This window comes from Mytilus californianus, unplaced genomic scaffold (genome assembly GCF_021869535.1).
Source record: "Mytilus californianus isolate M0D057914Y unplaced genomic scaffold, xbMytCali1.0.p SCAF_17, whole genome shotgun sequence".
NCBI classification, from domain to species: domain Eukaryota; kingdom Metazoa; phylum Mollusca; class Bivalvia; order Mytilida; family Mytilidae; genus Mytilus; species Mytilus californianus.
Window position 1 is genome coordinate 3,785,318 of NW_026262659.1, and position 6,560 is coordinate 3,791,877.

Consider the following 6,560-nt stretch of genomic DNA (forward strand, 5'->3'; position numbering starts at 1 on the left):
CTGGTGCCATGTTACCACAGAACTACAAATTAAACCTAAAGATAACTAGTATAGCTGTACTTGTGTGGAAAAAAATAAGAAATTATGCACTTTACTTATTTCGGTGAAAGTTATAGGACGTACAGGCAACTAAATAATGTCGCGTCTCAAATTCCAGTTGTTGCACATGTGTCAGACACTGCGAAAAGTTAAAGCGAACATTAATTATTAAAAATGTACTGCAAGTTACATAAAAATAATGAAATTTTACTTTCTAGGTAAATTTTTACATTATTACCCACAGATCAGGCAAAATTTGCTGAATCAGCAATTTTCACTCCCAGGGGTGGAATTTAAGGGCTGTTTTTATTCTAGTTGCCCTTAATCAACTTTTTATTGATAAACTTACAAATTGTATAGGTGAAAAAAGGACCTCTATTGATTTATTGTAAACATATATATCCCAGTTAACCAAGACATCACAAACTTGAAACCGGTCATAACACCTATGATGCATAGACTTCTTACTAGGAAACATATTACAATAAAGAATACTAGTCTGCACTTATTTCTTACCAAAAAAAATTCAAAAATTATACCCCTACCCCAGCTGGCAGATTTTACCTTTTTTTTTCATCTTGCCATTTTTACTTAAGGAGTGAACAAAACCCAAATAAATGATGTTTCAAATCAACACAGAAGTAAAACATGGTGATTCAGGAGGAATTATTGGATTGCCAACCCTATTTATAGTTAATCTGACTGAAAGAAAGAGTTTAAGCACCAAATCATGAAAAATGATAGTAAAGTCCATTCCACATTTTACAGAATGCCTTACATTCCTTTAAGCATTTCCAGATTATGAAGGCAATATAACAAGATTCTTTAGATGGCAGTTAACTATTATTCTAAAATCTTTTTGACAATACATGTACTAGAATATATCTCTAAGATGACTGTTTGTCTATTTCTCATGTATGCATTAAGTTAAATTATGTCCCCTTAAATAATCAATTTACCTTTATTGTGCTTTTCAGGGTCAGAAAATCAAAACAATTCATGATATTTGCATGGAAAATGAATTAACTATTTAATCTTGCTGATATACAATCATAATCACATTCTTTGTCCAAAACATTGTCTTGTCAATGTAAAGAAACCCCTAATACTATCTCTATTTCAGCAAAATATGAGGGCTAAATGAATAAGTAAGGACCCCTAAACCACTTACTGGTTCCAAAAAAGCTCACACTGGTGCCATGTTACCACAGAACTACAAATTAAACCTAAAGATAACTAGTATAGCTGTACTTGTGTGGAAAAAAATAAGAAATTATGCACTTTACTTATTTCGGTGAAAGTTATAGGACGTACAGGCAACTAAATAATGTCGCGTCTCAAATTCCAGTTGTTGCACATGTGTCAGACACTGCGAAAAGTTAAAGCGAACATTAATTATTAAAAATGTACTGCAAGTTACATAAAAATAATGAAATTTTACTTTCTAGGTAAATTTTTACATTATTACCCACAGATCAGGCAAAATTTGCTGAATCAGCAATTTTCACTCCCAGGGGTGGAATTTAAGGGCTGTTTTTATTCTAGTTGCCCTTAATCAACTTTTTATTGATAAACTTACAAATTGTATAGGTGAAAAAAGGACCTCTATTGATTTATTGTAAACATATATATCCCAGTTAACCAAGACATCACAAACTTGAAACCGGTCATAACACCTATGATGCATAGACTTCTTACTAGGAAACATATTACAATAAAGAATACTAGTCTGCACTTATTTCTTACCAAAAAAAATTCAAAGATTATACCCCTACCCCAGCTGGCAGATTTTACCTTTTTTTTCATCTTGCCATTTTTACTTAAGGAGTGAACAAAACCCAAATAAATGATGTTTCAAATCAACACAGAAGTAAAACATGGTGATTCAGGAGGAATTATTGGATTGCCAACCCTATTTATAGTTAATCTGACTGAAAGAAAGAGTTTAAGCACCAAATCATGAAAAATGATAGTAAAGTCCATTCCACATTTTACAGAATGCCTTACATTCCTTTAAGCATTTCCAGATTATGAAGGCAATATAACAAGATTCTTTAGATGGCAGTTAACTATTATTCTAAAATCTTTTTGACAATACATGTACTAGAATATATCTCTAAGATGACTGTTTGTCTATTTCTCATGTATGCATTAAGTTAAATTATGTCCCCTTAAATAATCAATTTACCTTTATTGTGCTTTTCAGGGTCAGAAAATCAAAACAATTCATGATATTTGCATGGAAAATGAATTAACTATTTAATCTTGCTGATATACAATCATAATTACATTCTTTGTCCAAAACATTGTCTTGTCAATGTAAAGAAACCCCTAATACTATCTCTATTTCAGCAAAATATGAGGGCTAAATGAATAAGTAAGGACCCCTAAACCACTTACTGGTTCCAAAAAAGCTCACACTGGTGCCATGTTACCACAGAACTACAAATTAAACCTAAAGATAACTAGTATAGCTGTACTTGTGTGGAAAAAAATAAGAAATTATGCACTTTACTTATTTCGGTGAAAGTTATAGGACGTACAGGCAACTAAATAATGTCGCGTCTCAAATTCCAGTTGTTGCACATGTGTCAGACACTGCGAAAAGTTAAAGCGAACATTAATTATTAAAAATGTACTGCAAGTTACATAAAAATAATGAAATTTTACTTTCTAGGTAAATTTTTACATTATTACCCACAGATCAGGCAAAATTTGCTGAATCAGCAATTTTCACTCCCAGGGGTGGAATTTAAGGGCTGTTTTTATTCTAGTTGCCCTTAATCAACTTTTTATTGATAAACTTACAAATTGTATAGGTGAAAAAAGGACCTCTATTGATTTATTGTAAACATATATATCCCAGTTAACCAAGACATCACAAACTTGAAACCGGTCATAACACCTATGATGCATAGACTTCTTACTAGGAAACATATTACAATAAAGAATACTAGTCTGCACTTATTTCTTACCAAAAAAAATTCAAAGATTATACCCCTACCCCAGCTGGCAGATTTTACCTCTTTTTTCATCTTGCCATTTTTACTTAAGGAGTGAACAAAACCCAAATAAATGATGTTTCAAATCAACACAGAAGTAAAACATGGTGATTCAGGAGGAATTATTGGATTGCCAACCCTATTTATAGTTAATCTGACTGAAAGAAAGAGTTTAAGCACCAAATCATGAAAAATGATAGTAAAGTCCATTCCACATTTTACAGAATGCCTTACATTCCTTTAAGCATTTCCAGATTATGAAGGCAATATAACAAGATTCTTTAGATGGCAGTTAACTATTATTCTAAAATCTTTTTGACAATACATGTACTAGAATATATCTCTAAGATGACTGTTTGTCTATTTCTCATGTATGCATTAAGTTAAATTATGTCCCCTTAAATAATCAATTTACCTTTATTGTGCTTTTCAGGGTCAGAAAATCAAAACAATTCATGATATTTGCATGGAAAATGAATTAACTATTTAATCTTGCTGATATACAATCATAATCACATTCTTTGTCCAAAACATTGTCTTGTCAATGTAAAGAAACCCCTAATACTATCTCTATTTCAGCAAAATATGAGGGCTAAATGAATAAGTAAGGACCCCTAAACCACTTACTGGTTCCAAAAAAGCTCACACTGGTGCCATGTTACCACAGAACTACAAATTAAACCTAAAGATAACTAGTATAGCTGTACTTGTGTGGAAAAAAATAAGAAATTATGCACTTTACTTATTTCGGTGAAAGTTATAGGACGTACAGGCAACTAAATAATGTCGCGTCTCAAATTCCAGTTGTTGCACATGTGTCAGACACTGCGAAAAGTTAAAGCGAACATTAATTATTAAAAATGTACTGCAAGTTACATAAAAATAATGAAATTTTACTTTCTAGGTAAATTTTTACATTATTACCCACAGATCAGGCAAAATTTGCTGAATCAGCAATTTTCACTCCCAGGGGTGGAATTTAAGGGCTGTTTTTATTCTAGTTGCCCTTAATCAACTTTTTATTGATAAACTTACAAATTGTATAGGTGAAAAAAGGACCTCTATTGATTTATTGTAAACATATATATCCCAGTTAACCAAGACATCACAAACTTGAAACCGGTCATAACACCTATGATGCATAGACTTCTTACTAGGAAACATATTACAATAAAGAATACTAGTCTGCACTTATTTCTTACCAAAAAAAATTCAAAAATTATACCCCTACCCCAGCTGGCAGATTTTACCTTTTTTTTTCATCTTGCCATTTTTACTTAAGGAGTGAACAAAACCCAAATAAATGATGTTTCAAATCAACACAGAAGTAAAACATGGTGATTCAGGAGGAATTATTGGATTGCCAACCCTATTTATAGTTAATCTGACTGAAAGAAAGAGTTTAAGCACCAAATCATGAAAAATGATAGTAAAGTCCATTCCACATTTTACAGAATGCCTTACATTCCTTTAAGCATTTCCAGATTATGAAGGCAATATAACAAGATTCTTTAGATGGCAGTTAACTATTATTCTAAAATCTTTTTGACAATACATGTACTAGAATATATCTCTAAGATGACTGTTTGTCTATTTCTCATGTATGCATTAAGTTAAATTATGTCCCCTTAAATAATCAATTTACCTTTATTGTGCTTTTCAGGGTCAGAAAATCAAAACAATTCATGATATTTGCATGGAAAATGAATTAACTATTTAATCTTGCTGATATACAATCATAATCACATTCTTTGTCCAAAACATTGTCTTGTCAATGTAAAGAAACCCCTAATACTATCTCTATTTCAGCAAAATATGAGGGCTAAATGAATAAGTAAGGACCCCTAAACCACTTACTGGTTCCAAAAAAGCTCACACTGGTGCCATGTTACCACAGAACTACAAATTAAACCTAAATAAAACTAGTATAGCTGTACTTGTGTGGAAAAAAATAAGAAATTATGCACTTTACTTATTTCGGTGAAAGTTATAGGACGTACAGGCAACTAAATAATGTCGCGTCTCAAATTCCAGTTGTTGCACATGTGTCAGACACTGCGAAAAGTTAAAGCGAACATTAATTATTAAAAATGTACTGCAAGTTACATAAAAATAATGAAATTTTACTTTCTAGGTAAATTTTTACATTATTACCCACAGATCAGGCAAAATTTGCTGAATCAGCAATTTTCACTCCCAGGGGTGGAATTTAAGGGCTGTTTTTATTCTAGTTGCCCTTAATCAACTTTTTATTGATAAACTTACAAATTGTATAGGTGAAAAAAGGACCTCTATTGATTTATTGTAAACATATATATCCCAGTTAACCAAGACATCACAAACTTGAAACCGGTCATAACACCTATGATGCATAGACTTCTTACTAGGAAACATATTACAATAAAGAATACTAGTCTGCACTTATTTCTTACCAAAAAAAATTCAAAGATTATACCCCTACCCCAGCTGGCAGATTTTACCTTTTTTTTCATCTTGCCATTTTTACTTAAGGAGTGAACAAAACCCAAATAAATGATGTTTCAAATCAACACAGAAGTAAAACATGGTGATTCAGGAGGAATTATTGGATTGCCAACCCTATTTATAGTTAATCTGACTGAAAGAAAGAGTTTAAGCACCAAATCATGAAAAATGATAGTAAAGTCCATTCCACATTTTACAGAATGCCTTACATTCCTTTAAGCATTTCCAGATTATGAAGGCAATATAACAAGATTCTTTAGATGGCAGTTAACTATTATTCTAAAATCTTTTTGACAATACATGTACTAGAATATATCTCTAAGATGACTGTTTGTCTATTTCTCATGTATGCATTAAGTTAAATTATTATGTCCCCTTAAATAATCAATTTACCTTTATTGTGCTTTTCAGGGTCAGAAAATCAAAACAATTCATGATATTTGCATGGAAAATGAATTAACTATTTAATCTTGCTGATATACAATCATAATCACATTCTTTGTCCAAAACATTGTCTTGTCAATGTAAAGAAACCCCTAATACTATCTCTATTTCAGCAAAATATGAGGGCTAAATGAATAAGTAAGGACCCCTAAACCACTTACTGGTTCCAAAAAAGCTCACACTGGTGCCATGTTACCACAGAACTACAAATTAAACCTAAAGATAACTAGTATAGCTGTACTTGTGTGGAAAAAAATAAGAAATTATGCACTTTACTTATTTCGGTGAAAGTTATAGGACGTACAGGCAACTAAATAATGTCGCGTCTCAAATTCCAGTTGTTGCACATGTGTCAGACACTGCGAAAAGTTAAAGCGAACATTAATTATTAAAAATGTACTGCAAGTTACATAAAAATAATGAAATTTTACTTTCTAGGTAAATTTTTACATTATTACCCACAGATCAGGCAAAATTTGCTGAATCAACAATTTTCACTCCCAGGGGTGGAATTTAAGGGCTGTTTTTATTCTAGTTGCCCTTAATCAACTTTTTATTGATAAACTTACAAATTGTATAGGTGAAAAAAGG